This window comes from Oryctolagus cuniculus, chromosome 1, assembly GCF_051225735.1.
Source record: "Oryctolagus cuniculus isolate XC-2025 breed Fujian yellow rabbit chromosome 1, ASM5122573v1, whole genome shotgun sequence".
In the NCBI taxonomy this organism is placed as follows: Eukaryota; Metazoa; Chordata; class Mammalia; order Lagomorpha; family Leporidae; genus Oryctolagus; species Oryctolagus cuniculus.
Window position 1 is genome coordinate 134001731 of NC_142867.1, and position 16298 is coordinate 134018028.

At 37.8% G+C, this 16298-nt stretch overlaps 1 pseudogene across 1 annotated transcript; it reads left to right on the forward strand.

Annotated features, from left to right (window-relative positions):
* Window positions 1-1567: 1567 nt before the first annotated feature.
* On the forward strand, window positions 1568-10701 carry LOC138843796 (small ubiquitin-related modifier 3 pseudogene; annotated as a pseudogene). Its single transcript, XR_016222476.1, has one exon. The product of XR_016222476.1 is annotated as a small ubiquitin-related modifier 3 pseudogene (transcript).
* Window positions 10702-16298: the final 5597 nt, after the last annotated feature.

The following is a 16298-nucleotide window of genomic DNA, read 5'->3' on the forward strand; positions in this document are numbered from 1 at the left end:
AGCAATGCATGGAACTTTCTCTAGGGTTGATCATAAAGCAAGTCTCAGCAGACTCAAAAAAATAAAAATCATACCATGCATCTTCTTGGACCACACACCAGTGAAGCTGGAAATCAGCAAATCAGGAATCTCTAGAAAATATGCAAGCACTTAGGAGGTTCCGAGATGGTGGAATAGGGAGGGAGCTTACTGATAGCCCAGAAGAAGACAGATTAATAAAAGTGGAGATAGTGTAGTCTCAGCGAAGAGTCAGGGAAAAAATGGCAGACAAAACTCTTCTGTAATTAGAGGGACATGGTGGACTGATGTGGAAGGCACAGGCACCCAAGCTCAGGACTCTAGCTGGTGAAAGCCTCTGCACCAGGGCTGGAAAGAGAGGTGAGATGAGACCACAGTAGCCCAATGCACTGGCAGAAAAGCAGCAGGAAGAGCCTAGAGGGAACGAGGCTTGAAGCCACATGGGGGAAAGTACACCAGCCTAACTAGAGGAGAGAAAAAATAAAAGGGATGGTATGGACATGATTCTCTCTCACAATCACCTTACAAAAGACCATGAGCTGATAGAGCAGACACTGCTTTGGACATACATAACAGCTGTGCCAGCTCCAGGCTGCGCCTCGCAATCAACCAAACAGAAAAACCTCACTCTAGTGGGGAGTAATATCAGGAGACTAAGACCTAGTGAATGTGTGGAGCTGATGAACTGGGACTGTGAAAAAAAAAAAACTGAGGGTGTGTGGGAGAACTCATGGTGTGACTGAGATCTGAGTAGTCTCAGTGGGAACACTAAAAGCTCAGGAAGCCCTGGCTACCTGGTGTAAGACACTGCAGGGGAATCTGAAAATACACTGAGGACTGCACCGATCCTTTGTGTGGTCCTTGGGACAGAGCAGACGAATATTATACCCACTGGGGCTAGCACGCAGGCACTGATTGCCATCAAGGCAAAGAGCTCAGCTGATGGAATTATTTCTCTTCAGATTTAAAAGAGAAAGAGAGAGAGAGAGAGATTGATTTACCAAACCTGGGTATGTCATCTTAGGCACACCCTTAACCCTGGAGAACTGAACAGAGCTCTCTGGCCACATCCACCACAATCCTCTAGAGATTCACTGAAAGCAGACAGTCTGCTTAATCTAGAGTCATAGCATAACGAGAAAAGCCACAGAAAAAGAAAAGAAGAAATCAATTATCTCCACAATTCCAAACAACAAATGCAAAAACCGAGGACAAGAACAAGAAAGACATCATGATGCTCCCAAATGAACATGACACTCCAATACAAGATTATGAAGATGATGAGATAGAAGAAATGCAAGATATGGATTTCAAAAAATGTATAAGAACATTTAGAAGTTATCAAAAACAAATGCATGAACTACAGAAATCCATATAGTACAGCACAGAAAATCTCATGAAAATGAAATCTTAAGGAGGAATCAAAATGAAATGAGGAATTTAGTAGAACATGAAATTGAGATATTGAAGAGAAATCAAAATGAAATGAAGAATTCAATATAACAAATAAAAACACATTTGAGAGCCTTAAAAACAGAATAAGTGAAGCAGAAGAGAGAATATTGGACTTAGAAGACAAAGCACAGGAAAGTATACAGTCAAATCAAAGAAAAGAAGAGGAAATCAGAAATTTAATCTACAGGATACTATTAAAAAACCCAACATTTGATTTCTAGGAGTTCCTGAAGGTGTGGAAAGAGAAAGGATTAGAAGACCTTTTTCGTGAGATACCAGCAAAAAACTTCCCGGGTTTGGAAAAGGACAGAGACATCCAAGTACAGGAAGCACATAGAACCCCCAATAAACATGACCAAAAGAGATCCTCAACACGACACATCGTAATCCAACTCACCACAGTGAAACATAAAGAAAAGATTCTAAAATGTGCACGAGAGATTCTAAAATGTGCAACTCTAGCAGTTAAATACTGATAACTGATTAAGCATTCTTAGCTGTAAAATCATTGAGAAAACCAAATGTTCTCTTGTTATATGCAGACTTCCCAATGCCCTTGGATCAAGAAATCTCCAATGAGTCTGTTTTATAGTTTAGAAGGTGCTAGCTCAGCCTTCATTCTAATGCCTCAGACATTTGTGAGGTAGGACTCCATGCTAACAAATATTGTCCCAAAGTCTTTCAATCTTGGCAAGACCGCCACTCAGATTCAACTCAGGCATCACCACACCACATCTTTTGTGTGGCTTTGGGTATCCCCACATGAAATGCCCCCCTCCCCCATGAAGAATCAATCTGTTGTGGAAAAGTTAGAATCCTGCTCAGATGGCCAGATCCACAACTCATATCACGGCAGACATGATACAAAGAAGAGTTGAGCAGTAATATTCACTCTATCTTCTGAATCTTTGGCAGGATCACAATCACAATGCACTCAAGCTTCTCATACTGTTGTGTCAAACAGTCTAGGGCTGGGAGAGCGGCGGCCCGTAGAGCCACTGCCCCGCTCGCGCTGCTGCTGCTGCCGCGACCGCGTGCGGCCATGTCGGAGGAGAAGCCCAAGGAGGGCGTGAGGACCGAGAATGACCACATTAACCTGAAGGTGGCCGGGCAGGACGGCTCCATGGTGCAGTTCAAGATCAAGAGGCACACCCCACTGAGCAAGCTGATGAAGGCCTACTGCGAGGGCAGGGCTTGTCAATGAGGCAGATTAGATTCAGGTTCGATGGGCACCCAATTAACGAAGCGGACACACCTGCGCAGCTGGAGCTGGACGATGAGGACACCATCGACGTGTTCCAGCAGCAGACGGGCGGCGTGACCAGCCGCTTGCCGGGGCGTGGCCTGTTTTCCATCCTTGTGTTTGCTGTTGAATAGTGACCCCGAGACTGTGCAGTCACAAAGGAGTCTGCAGAAACTCAAGGACATGCAGCGAAGTGACTTCCTCTCTGGCTCAAACTCTCTCTGCAAGGACGAATCCACGACTGAAATGGGGCCAATCAGAATTGTTATCTTTGTTTAGGTAAAATGAGTTTTGGGGGTTTTTCATTTTTATTTGTCCCCTCCTCTGCTCCCCAAACCTGTGGCCCGAGTGTGGGTTCCCGAGGATGGGCCTTGGCTCCCCATGCCAGGCTCGCCTGATTCTGTCTGTAACTCGCGGCTGGGGGGGTGGAAGACAAGGCCTCACTTACACTTGTAGGCATGGGTTGTTGAAATGCTCGATACTGGACATTGAAGCCTGGTCAAGTTTGGTAATGTGGAAGGGAAAATCTGGAACGCTTCTTAAAAAGTAAAAACAAACAAATCTTTTAGTAAAATGGCCCAAGCGCTCTCTGCCCTGCTGAGTGTGGCCCCTTGGGTCCAAGGCCCAGCAGCCCCAGCTAACTCAGCATCTAGTGATTCGTACATGGGCAGAGCCTGGCACACCAAAAATTGGCTTTTTCCCTTTTATTAACATAGAGGAAAGTCATTACCACCTTTCTGCTTTGTTAATAGTATTGTGGTCTCAGATTTCTTCTAGTATTTGCTCTGATGAACAATTATGGTCTCTATATGAAAAAGTAAGGTTAAGTATCAATGACTTTCTGGTTTGTTATTGTGTAGAGAGCCACTTCCGAGGGTGGTGACCTCTGTAACCCATGGGAGAGGACCTCTATGGATCTGTGCTATGCTGCTTTTCAAACACAAACTGACTTTACGCATTAGTAGGGGGTTTCAGTTCTGTGAATGTATTTTTGGATGTGTACCAATTAAAATGTTCATAGTTCTGCCTGTTGTCCTCCTAGAAGGACCACTGCTGCCGGTGGCCTTCTCTGCCTTTTTTATAGTCAGCTGAAGGAGTCCGCATCTCTGGCTTGCTTGAAATCTTGCTGAAGTGGGGGTGTTTGTTGGCTCTGTTTTGTTTACTCGCCAATTTGTACATAACTGTTGTCCTTTCCTACTGTACACAGTAAATATAGTTTGGTAAAAAAAAATAGCCTAGAGTTCAGCATTGGATTATGTGATATCATACTCTGTAGGACTATCCTATATATTCCCTCTTGCATGTAACTGAATTTCTTAGCCACAAAGCCTCTAGTAGTTTCTGCTATTCTGGAGTTCCCATGCTCTTTTACTCTGTCTCTAGACTGGTTGTTCTCTGAGCTACATATTTTTTGATATGAAGATTGTATTGTACAGGAATTGTATCTTTTATCCTTATAATAAGAACCAATGAGAGATACAAAATTTCCAAATGAAATATGAAGTACAGAATGGCAAGTTCCTACAAAAAAAAGAGCATATTTTCCTGTTATTTTTAATATGTTTAGTTCTACATGTCATCCTTTAGGTCCAGGTACCTGCAAGACACCAGAAAATGTCACTTGTATAATTCAGCAACATCTCTAAAGTCATCACATTTTATACTCCTGATTAATCATCTTTTTATATTTGAGATGCAGAGTTACACACACACACACACAGAGAGAGAGAGAGAGAGAGAGAGAGAGAGAGAGAGAAATCTCCTGTCTGCAGGTTCATTCATCAAATGGCCACAATGAACAAAAAAAAATCAAACGTACACAATGTCTAGAGTTGGGCTGATCCAAAGCCAAGATCCTGAAGCTTCTTCCAGATCCCTCACATGGGTATAGGGGGCTAACAATAGGGCCATCATCCGTTGCTTTTCCAGGAAGATTAGTAGGGAGCTAGGTTAGAAGTAGAGCATCTGGGTCTCAAAACGGCACCCATATGGGAAGCCTACACTTCAGGTGACAGCTTTACCATCTATGACACAGTACCAGACCCCCATCATCAGTCAATATTTGAACAACTGTCTGGATTCCCATGTCTATACCAGCATGAATGGAAATACTGCAGAAATGCCCACCTCTGCATCTTTTGGCTGCACTCTAAATTCAAGTCTCTAACTTCATTTATATCCAAATTGCAAGTATGTTTGCAGATGTTGGTCCCAAATGGAACCTCTCTGTGTGACTGTAGAGCATCCTGGGTGCCCAGTGGGCTTGGCTGCCTATCTTGGAGGGCCCCAGGATATACCTACATGCTTGGAGTGACAAGTTGATCCTGAAAGGTGATAGACCCAGAGACACAGAGAAGAGATGCGTCTTTTTAACCTCTGCTTAGAGCTTGTGAAGACAGTGCTATTCTCACAACCACATTCCAAAGTCCCATATAATCATTTAAATTTCAAACTTTATCACCAAGACATGGTCAGCAGCCACCTTACTATTGTGAAACAAGTGTGGTTTTCTGTTCATACGTTCAGCCTCCACTGAACCTGAACTGGCTTCCTAATGTTTATTCTATGTCAGAGGAATCACCACACCAGTTACTCTTGCTGTTTGCATATGGTTAGTTTCATCCAGACAGTAGTATAAGGAAGTAACAAAGGAATATATTTGGAGGACAAGGAAGCAGGATTTAGTGAATCACTTCTTAATTGTGGATTTTCTGCAGTAATGGAGACAAGCTGTGATGATTTTTCTTGGGCTCCTGGTGGCTCTGACAAACTCCTTCTTGAGATGAGACATGGAGCAAAAAATACCATCAAATATTACATGTTGTCACATATGTTAATTTATTCACTCATAAATCTGAATTCTTGCCCATAACTCCATGTATTAATGGAATTGTGTATATTTTTCATTCTTTTTTTGGTCAGAAATTTGTTTTAATTGTTATACAAAATCAATAATTCATGAAATGTTTCCCCTGTAATTGCATGAATTTCATCTGATTGACTTAAAATTCTCTTTTTAAAAAATTTCATTTAAGTTATACAAATTTCACGTGTCTCATATATATACATACATACATACATACTTAGGAACTTAGCGACATTTCCCCCCTAACCTCCCTCTTGCCCGTGCTCCAACCCTTGCTCCTCCTCCTTCTCACAATAACTGACACTTAGGAAAAGAATATTCAAAATGAAAACTAAAGATAACACAATATTAAAAAATTAAGGGAAAAAAGGACCATTTGGAGCTGTGTCATTCCATTGTAAGGGCAGACGAGGTACAGTTAGTGCTGCTTAATTATTTTCTTAAGGTTCTTTACATTCTGAAAACACAATCTAGTTGATTGCCCTCTCTCATTTAAAATACTTCACCACATTTTTTCTGCAAAACCAGCTAACAAAGCTTAAAAACGGCCTATAAGTCATGCTTAGCATGGAGTTACTCTTCTGATAACCCAAACAGGAGAATATTACTTAATAGGAAATTTCCCCTCATGATTACTGTTTGAAACTATGATTTGGACAGTTACATCAATAATTTCCAACAGATAAAGCTTTGGAGTAAGACACAATAGAACTATGTTTCCTATAATGTATTATATGTATATTATGTATTATACATATATATAACATATATGTATCTATGTATATGTATGTATGACTTATTAGAAATCGTTTCTTTAATTGCACTTTTTTGAAACTTGATAATTTATAACAAAGATTTTGAAATGCAATTCACTGAATTTAAGACAAAATAAGTTGATTAAAATGCACAATAGATTCTACAGTTTGTACACTATGACTCAATTATCCCCAATGTGGAATTTCAGTCACTTACTTAAAGAATCAATCACCCTGGATTATAATACACATCTAGTTTTACCAGCATCAGAGGGAAAAAATTGGAAAAAAGTCCACTGTGGATATTTGCTTCAAGGTATTTCAAAGTTTTAATCCAAATATATCCCTATTGGCATTAATCTCATGGGAAGTATCAAGTTAAGTATTGGTTCATTCAGTACAAACAGCACTGAGTAGCTGCTGTCTTACTTAGAAGCCAACTTGGTAACAGAATTGACACTATACTGGCAATTACTATTAAAGTATAAATCTCTCTAGAGATTTAAAATATTCAGAATTTTGAAATTTCTTTTCAAATGACGTAGGTTTTGTGTTTGTTGGATGTTTGATGTTTTATTTGGGATATTTTAGAGGATAACATAACAAAAGTAGCAAAATACAATGCACAAAACTCTGACTAGATTTTGTATATGTTTAGTGTTTAACTCTGTAAATTACCAAATTTTGCAACTTTCTACTCAATTCTATTTGGCCATGTTATACATGCCAAATTAAAATAACATTAATAATAATGGTATAAAGTCACCTGAACAAAAATAAATCAGAGGCATAAAGATGCAACAGCCTATCATGAAACACATACAGAAAAGATGGATTTTCTTGCCATTTGAAATGCACAGCTATCAAAATTAAAGAAGTCGCACTTCAAGTTTAAAAAAACAAAAACCATGCAGATTTATCACATATTATATAGGTTAAGGCCAAAGATCTTATAGAAATCTTAGAAGTTAATATGTAAATACTAGCAATTTTTAGAATCTTTCTAGCTTAAGGACCTGCACAAGCAATATGTTCTAGTGAGAAAAGTGTTTTTCCTTTTAGGAGATAGCAATAATAATAGTAATAAAACAATGTCCTCAAAAACAGAAATTTAATTCTTCAGACCAAAAACAACACAGAATTAAGAATCACAATCCAACCTTCCAAGGAATAATTCCTGTGAAATGCTATACAATAGCAACACAGGCTTGATCAGCATATCAACTGAAAAATATTTATGATTTTAAAATGCAGTTAAGTAAAAGAAAACCTAGTAATAAAAGTATTCATACGAAATGGCTACAGCTGGAACCATAAAGAATAAGGTATAAAGGGCCATATAAATAACTAAATATTTTATTTTAAAGTAAAAATTACTATAGAGTCAAAAATTGCTTAATACCTCAAGTTGACAAAATCCTGCTTCTGTGTAATTTAAAAACATAATTGCTGCAATCTTCCATTACAAATGCAATCAGAAAAATCCATACTAGGTTTCAACTAGTTGTTTCTAAAGGTACTTTAATCAGGAAAATAGCTTTTTAAACAATGTATTCCAATGATCATTAAATTTCTTTCCAAGCAGATGATTAAAGAAATCTGATGCTAATGGCTGACTGCTGCAACACAAAATTACATACATTAAATAGCTTAACACAACACACAGTATTACACTAAAGTGTTTTTCTCATTTCAAGTTCGTTAAAACTTTAGCAGTACAAATGATCCAGGTGAAGATTATCAAAATATCAACTCAATGAAGTCCACATTAAAAAACAAAAAAGGACAAAGATAAAACAACCCCAAAACAATGAAAACTTAAAGTCTAAGACAGAAATGAAGTAACTATACAGGAGTCACTCATCTACTTTTGCCTTCATCTTGAGTCATAATCAATTTTATTTTTATCACAATCATTTTCTTGACCCTTTGATTTTTGGTATTCTTTTTCAACTGAAGATCTGGTCTTCTCATCCTCCTCATTTTTCAATGAGGAAGATTTTAGTTCATTGTGCTGACAGCTTTGTTTCATTTTTGAGACTGGACTTTGATCTCTATCAGCTTTTTCTCCCTATTATTCAAACTATTATGATCACAATTTTTAGAGTACATTCTTTTCTCACTTTCAGAATTTTCTTTTCAGTCTAACACATTACAGTTTTCCACACCACCCCCTGCATTCTTCCCTAGGTTTGGAAGCTGGGGAGCCAAATTTGAAGAACATATGTGATAGATTTCACCTCTATCTACTGCCCTAACCCACACTCTAGCCCACCTAGGATATAAACAAATCCCAGCCCCCAGGGTCTGGGCCCCCTGCCATGTGTTTGGACTGTGTGCATGCTGGTAGTTGATTGATTTCTGAGAGTTTATTTTCTTTGAATAAATTTGGGCTGACTGAATTCATACCATATTTCATCTCTGTTTTTTTCCTCTTTTCCTTATATTTGGTGGCAGAATTTACCTCTCAAATTAACCAAATATTATCTGCCACTCTTCATATCTCATGGCATTTTTCAGTCCCTATCATTCCTCCTCTTCAGGAAAAGTAGAATCAGTGAATGGACTTTTAAAACAGGCTCTAATTCTCCACACAGGTCCACTTAAACTGGGTAAACTCCTGTCTTTAGCCCTGCTAAGAATTAGATCTCTTCCCTGGAAACAGTTCATAGTTTGCTCATTTGAAATTCCCTATGGAAAGCCTCTTTTTTCACCTAAATTCCCTTCCCTTCAAAATTCTGAAGCTATCTCTCACATTTCTCAAGAGAGAAAATTCAAATGTCCAAATGACATTTGAAAAAATGCTCCAGATCACTATCCATCAGGGAAATGTAAATCAAAACCACAATGAGGTTTCGCCTCACCTCAGTTAGAATAGTTCACATATAGAAATCACCATGAGTAGGAACTCAGTATGAGCAACAAGTAAGAAAGAAGTTTCTGTAAATTTCCCAATTAATAAGTACTGAAAGAATTAATAAACTCATGAAGGAAAAGGTATAAAAGTGTAGAGAAGGATGAATTAGAATTTGGGGAATCTAACCTAGAAAAAAGCCTTAGTAACATCAGAAAAGCATTGGATTTTTTTTTAAATCAAAGAATATCTTCACCAAAAACAAAATAGGGACAAACTAGTATCCCTAGATACTCTAGAATGACTGTTTGATGCACACAACCAGCTATCATCAGGAATAAGACTTGGGAAAAAATTTATGCTAAGAGCACCACTCAACATATGCTGTACTCTTTCTGCCTTGGCCTTCTTGCAGACTTATCTAGAACTCTGATTAAGGCCTTATTCTACCATCCATGGCTCTGCTCCCTTCTCTAACTTCAAGATCAAATCAGGTTTGGTAATGCAGTTCCCTATTAATGGAAACAGTGTAAGATTTTGTGAAATAATTATCTTGGGTTATTTAAAGGACTATAGCTTGATCCAATAGCTATGAAACAAATGTTCCAATTTGAAACTTTTCTGGATGGTAGACATTCACATTATTCATGGACTCAAATTCTATACCTGCCCATTATTAAACTTTATAAAGTGTTTACTTATTAGTCAACTAGCAAGAAAATTTTACCATTGGGCATGTGATGGGTGTCACTCACCCAAGGAAAACAGGCTACTGTAGGTCTCCAGCATCACATCTCTGTACAGGATTTTCTGAGCTTTGTTTATCTTCTGCCATTCCTCTTAGGTAAAGTACACAGCTAGATCTTCAAATGCTATCATCACCTGCAATATTACACTTCTGGTCAACATATCTGTCACAAAACAAACACTAACAGTTGTATATCTTGTATGTGGGTATGAAGGAAGAAGGAAGGATATGGTATCATTTTAGACTTGTTGAACATTTGGAGAGCACACAGAAGCATTCAATAAGGAGTCAAATGTATTCTCTAAAGGCTGTGAAAAATGCCCATGCTGGAGGGAAACAGGAGTTTCAGATCCATCAGTGATGCTATGATGGGAATGACCAGAGAAGAATTTCCAGGAAAGCACCATGCATGGTCAGTTCAAATATGACAGAGAAAAAAATTTTAAAAAGAGAGCAGGTGGCGCAGCAGCTCACTAGGCTAATCCTCTGCCTGTGGCACTGGTACTCTGGGTTCTAGTCCCGGTTGGGGTGCCGGTTCTGTCCTGGTTGCTCCTCTTCCAGGCCAGCTCTCTGCTGTGGCCCGGGAGTTCAGTGGAGGATGGCCCAAGTGCTTGGGCCCTGCACCCCATGGGAGACCAGGAGAAGCACCTGGCTCCTGCCTTCAGATGGGTTGAGCACGCTGGCAGTGGAAGCCATTTGGGGTGTGAACCAGCAGAAGGAAGACCTATCAAAAAAAAAAAAAAAAAAAACAACAAAAAAAGAGGGCAGGCATTTAGTTTAGCGTTTATGATGCCAGTAAGATACACTACATCTACCTCAGCATAGCTAGGTTAGATTTCCAGTGCCAGCTTCAGATTCCAGCTCCAAATGAATTGATAGAGAAGCAGTAGTGATGCCAACAAGAGAGACCTAGACTCCATTCCTCACCCCTGGCTTCCATCCCACTCCACCTCTGCTTGGTACAGCTATTTAGGGAGTGAATAAGTGCATGGGAGCTCTCTGTCTCACTCCAGGTCTTTGTCTATCAAGCTCATAAATACTTTTTAAGTAAGATAAGATTCAAGTAAGACAAACAATAGAAAATAACTTTTGACTTTCTCTATTATTCTGATAAAGATTTGAAGAACTGGAATATCATTACACCAAATTAAAGTGAAAGCAATGGAATTATTTGCCCAAAAACAGAGCTTGGGACAGTCTGCAGTAGAACTTGCATTTGTGACTAACTGAGAGAAATGCATAAAGATTTATTTAAGAACTTGCAGTAGGCACCATAACTGTGGTGCAGTCAGGTAAGCCTCTGCCTTCAATGCTGGCATCCCATGTAAACAGACTATTTTAGTCCTGGAAGCTCCACTTCACATCCAGCTCCTTGCTAATGTGCCTGAAAGAGCAATGAAAGATGGCCTGTGTTTTGGGGTCACTTCCATCAAAGTGGGAGACCTGGATGGAGTTCCAGGCTCCTGATTTGACCTGTCCAAGTCATAGCCATTGCAGACATTTGGAGAATGAACCAGTAGATGGAAGGTAACTCTCTCTCCCCATCGCTTTTAATCTCTGTAGCTCTGCCTTTCAAAAAATAAATCTTTAAAAATAAAAAGATCCTGATGTAGATTCTTTTTTTCCACATTTTCCTGATCCTATCCATAAATCAAGTTCAGCTCCTCAAAACTCTTAAGTACTGCATTAATTCAACAATTCAAAAATAAAGTTAACTGATTTGTGTTTTAGCATTAGTTAATTATTTCACTTGGAGAATGTTTATTTCCTGGGTGGCAATAAAACACTGCCCACTACAACATTTATATGACAATAAAGACTTTTTTTACACATTATGACCCACAAAATTTAGCATATTGTGCTCTAAGTTTCAACTCAAAGCATGTAAGAAATACATATTTTTCTATGGCAGCAGGAAGACCAGAAACCAAATTGCCTGATCTTAGTTGACTGTTTCATAATCACACCAAATTCATCATTAATCTTGCTTGTGTATATTTCCTGAAAATAAACTTTATGTTTATTGCTCTATTTTAATTTATGAACCATTCAAAATCTAAAATGACAACTAAAAACAAGTCAAGGAATAATTCAGAAAACAATTTACAGGTGATGTATTGATTTTCTCTGCTCATGGAAATATGTGGAGGTGTGCAGAATCATAGCTGGAAGGAGTTAACATAAAACTTACCTGGTATCATTTGACATTGAACTGTGGAAAAATGTAGAATGAATAAAGAATAATAACTACATTAACTGAGAAAACATAGGTTTCATTGTGGAGGAATAAACCTTTAAACATGAAAATATATAGGAATATATATATGAATATGTATATATATGAAAATGTACACACCTCTATTAAGTGGTAGCAATTAAACAGAAGTTATTATTGGTTTAATGAAAGAATTGTCTATAGATTTTGTAAAATAATAATGTAATAATAAAATTTAAGAGTGATCATTCACTCAACAACAGGAGTCACTGTGTACTTACTCCTCATGTAGGATCTTTGTCCTTAGTGTGCTGTACATTGAGATTTAATGCCATAACTAATACTCAAACAGTATTTTTCACTTTATGTTTCTGTGCGGGAGCAAACTGTTGAAATCTTTACTTAATGTATGCTAAACTGATCTTCTGTATATAAAGAGAATCGAAAATGAATCTTGATGTGAATGGAAGGGGAGAGGGAGTGGATAAGGGGAGGGTTGCGGGTTGGAGGGACGTTATGGGGGGGGAAGCCATTGTAATCCATATTCTGTACTGTGGAAATTTATATTCATTAAATAAAAGTTAAAAAAATTAAAAAAAACAAATTTGCATTTAGCTAAAAAAAAGAGTGATCATTCAAATAAATGAGATTATCAAAGAGATAAAAGTTGTGTTGTCACTAAATTTTACATTAAAAAAGTTAGAGTTTACATTTTTAAATGTTTTTTAAAGATTTAGTTACTTACTTGAAAGAGATACACAGAGAGAGACAGAGAGGCAGAAAGAGAGAGAGAGGTCCTCCATCTGCTGCTTCACTCTGCAATTGGCTGCAAGGGCTGGAGCTGCACTGATTCAAAGCCAGGAGCTTCTTCCAGGTCCCCCATGTGGGTGCAGGGTCCCAAGGACTTGGGCCACCCTCTAGTGCTTTCCCAGGCCACAGCTGAGAGTTGGATTGGAAATGGAGCAGCCAAATCTCCAACTGGCTCCCATATGGGATGCCAGCACTGTAGGCAGTGGCCTTACCCAATATGTCACAGCTCAGGCCACTCTATTAATGTTAAAGTACTATTTGGATTCCATATTTTTGTGTACATCAGAACACTTCTTATTTTCATAGATCAGAAATTCTATAGAAAACATGTAAATTACAGTTTCACATTTTTGGCCAAAATTGAATTGGAATAAACATACATAATATTTGATGTAGTACACTTTTCCAGAAATGTTTTCAAATAACATGATTCCCTGTATTCATCTCTTCACATGACCCTGGTTTTCACCATTTCATTTGCTTTATACCATATCACCAAATGCAATAGAAACAGATAGTTTGTAAAGTATCTGCCTTCTCAGATTTTCTTTATTTGACACTGTTACCTTGTAGAAAACTGTGTGGCCTGCTTGTTGAAAGGATAGGATCTAACCAAGATTTGCCACAAACCACCAGACATCTAAGTTAAGCTATATCTAAGGAAACAGCCTCAATAAGTTCTTCAGATGACTAAACCCTCATTTCTGATCCCAGGCTGATCACAGGAACTGCCCAGTTGAGCTCATCCCAAAACACCGAATCAGATTTAGAAATCAAATGGCTTTTAGTTAAGCCATTCTGTTTTCTGATTTTTTTCCTACATCAAATGCTGGTACATACTGGTGAATAAGTGAAAAAGTTGAAAAATACAATTAATACAACTTCACAATCTCATGTAGAAGTTTCCAGAAACATAGGGCTGACACTGTCACATAGCAAGTAAAGTTGCCACCTGCAAGCAACCCCATTTAGACATTTGTTTGTATTCTGGGTGCTCTGCTTTTGATCCAGCTCTCTGTGAATGGCATGAGAAAAGCAGTGGAAGATGGCCCAAGTATTTGCATAAATGCTACCAATGTGAGAGACTTAGATGCACCTCCTATATCCTGGCCTCAGTCTGTCCTAGGCTTGCCCATTGCAGCTTTCTGGAGAGTGAATCAGCAGATGAAATACTTCTGTCTCACCTTCCTATATATAACACATTCAAATTTAAAAAAAGAAAAGAAAAAAGCTCCTACAAGCATGATATGTGCCTAGCAATTGGATCTTAGCAAAGCTGCTTACACTAAAAAAAAAAAAAAAAAAAAAAAAAAAAAAAAAAAAAAAAACCCTTGGGAATCACACAAATAAATTCTCTGGAGATAATCAGGTCATGTTTCACATTTCTAGTTATGTGTGGTCATATTATTTTTTGTTTTTTTTTTAAGAAACTTAAAACATGAAGTCTGATTTAGTGTAAATTTACTATTCAGAAAATAGCTAAAAATCTCACAATAATTTTCTATAGCTGCATTTTTCAAGATTTTCAAGAAGTGACTGACAGCAAGTGGGAAAATGTTTATGATATGCTTTTTGAAGTCACACGATTTATAAAGATCAAAAGGAAAAACATGGCCAGGGCAGTCTTCTAAAGCAATACTTATTTGAAACTTGTGACATTTTCTGAAATTGATCTATAAAATAAATGTATTATTCAATTAAGTGTGGCAAAATAGAAAACTCTAGCCAAAAGTTAGGGTGCCAAGAATCTACAAATCACGTGACACTACTCAACCCACTTATCTCCTGAAATACAATTTGTTTCATCTTTTTTACCTGTAGAAACCCTGGTAAATATTCCTTGAACTAACAGAAAGAACTATTAGGATACAAGGAGCAGCAGCATAGCCCAAATTGACAGATTAGGTCTCACAGACTTCCATTTCCAAAAATCACAATAGTGGAATGAAGTAATGGGCATGTGGTAGGAAGCAATATAAATAGTGACTCTCAAGACATGAGAGGTTTCGCACCTCCCCAGACCACACCTTCAAGATCACTTTAAAAAGTAACATTTGTAGGCCCTAGCATTTCTAGTCCATTCCCAACTTTCTTTTGAATGCTAGTCCAGAACGTCCAATATTACCTAGTTTTGATAACAAGGATGAAGTAAGGTAATATCAACTAAAGCTTGTTCACTCTGCTCAGTATGATCAATAACTGGACTAAGCAAAACTAGGGTCTTAATATTTCAGTGACTCTTCATCTCTGTTCTGAAGCCTTAAGGCATTGTTTCAGAGAGCGTTAAGCAGTATTCTGTCAGAAATGATTCCTACTCATGGAACTCACTTCTTCAAATATCATAAAAACTACTCACTTCCAAAGGAAATGGAACTGTGACCCAGTGCCAAAACTTCCATGTTCCTGGAAACTAGGTTTTGTATAAACTTCTGTATCCTCAAATGAGTAGTGCTGGACAGGCTACACAGTGCAGGAAACCAGAAATTCAATTTGAAGAAGATATACAATGAAACCCCACAAATGCAATATTGTGTAAGCCTGCACACATCTCACAATGATTTTTCAGGGAATATGAGGATATTTCACTATTATTGCTAATATACTCATCTTACAGATTGGTAGGGACAGAGGTACAACCCACATTCACCCCATACACTTTTCAGCTTAAATGGCTCAAACACCCAGCTTCACCACATGGTCATTTAGACTGACTACAGACTGATGTAGGCATCAGACTGTCTACAGAAATTTTAGAACCACATTCTGTATGCCTGGAGACAAACGGGAGATTGAACAACATGCTCCAGAATGAACAATGAGTCAAAAAAGAAATTGAAAGAGAAATCAAAAAATTCCTAGAAACAAATGAAATGACAATACATCATATCGCAATGTATGAGATACAGCAAAATGTTGTTAAGAGGGACATATATAACAGTAGTGCCTACATGAATAAACTAGAAAGCTACCAAATAAATGAGCTATCAGTGCACCCCAAGGACTATCAACAACAAACCAAACACAAAAATATTAGGAGGAAAGAAATAAATAAAATTAGAGAATAAACAAAAGTGAAACCAAAGATGTACAAAAAATCAGTAAAATAAAGTTATTTTTTGAAAAAATTAACAAAATTGATACACCACTGCTGCAATTAGCCAAGAAAAAAAGAAGATCCAAATCAATAAAATAAGAGATGAAAAAGGAAATGTTACAACAGACACCACAGAAATAAAAAGAAGCAATAGAAATTACTATAAAGAGCTGTATGCCAACAAATCAGGAAACCTAGAAGAAATGGATAGATTCCTGCACACATTCAACCTACCTAAAC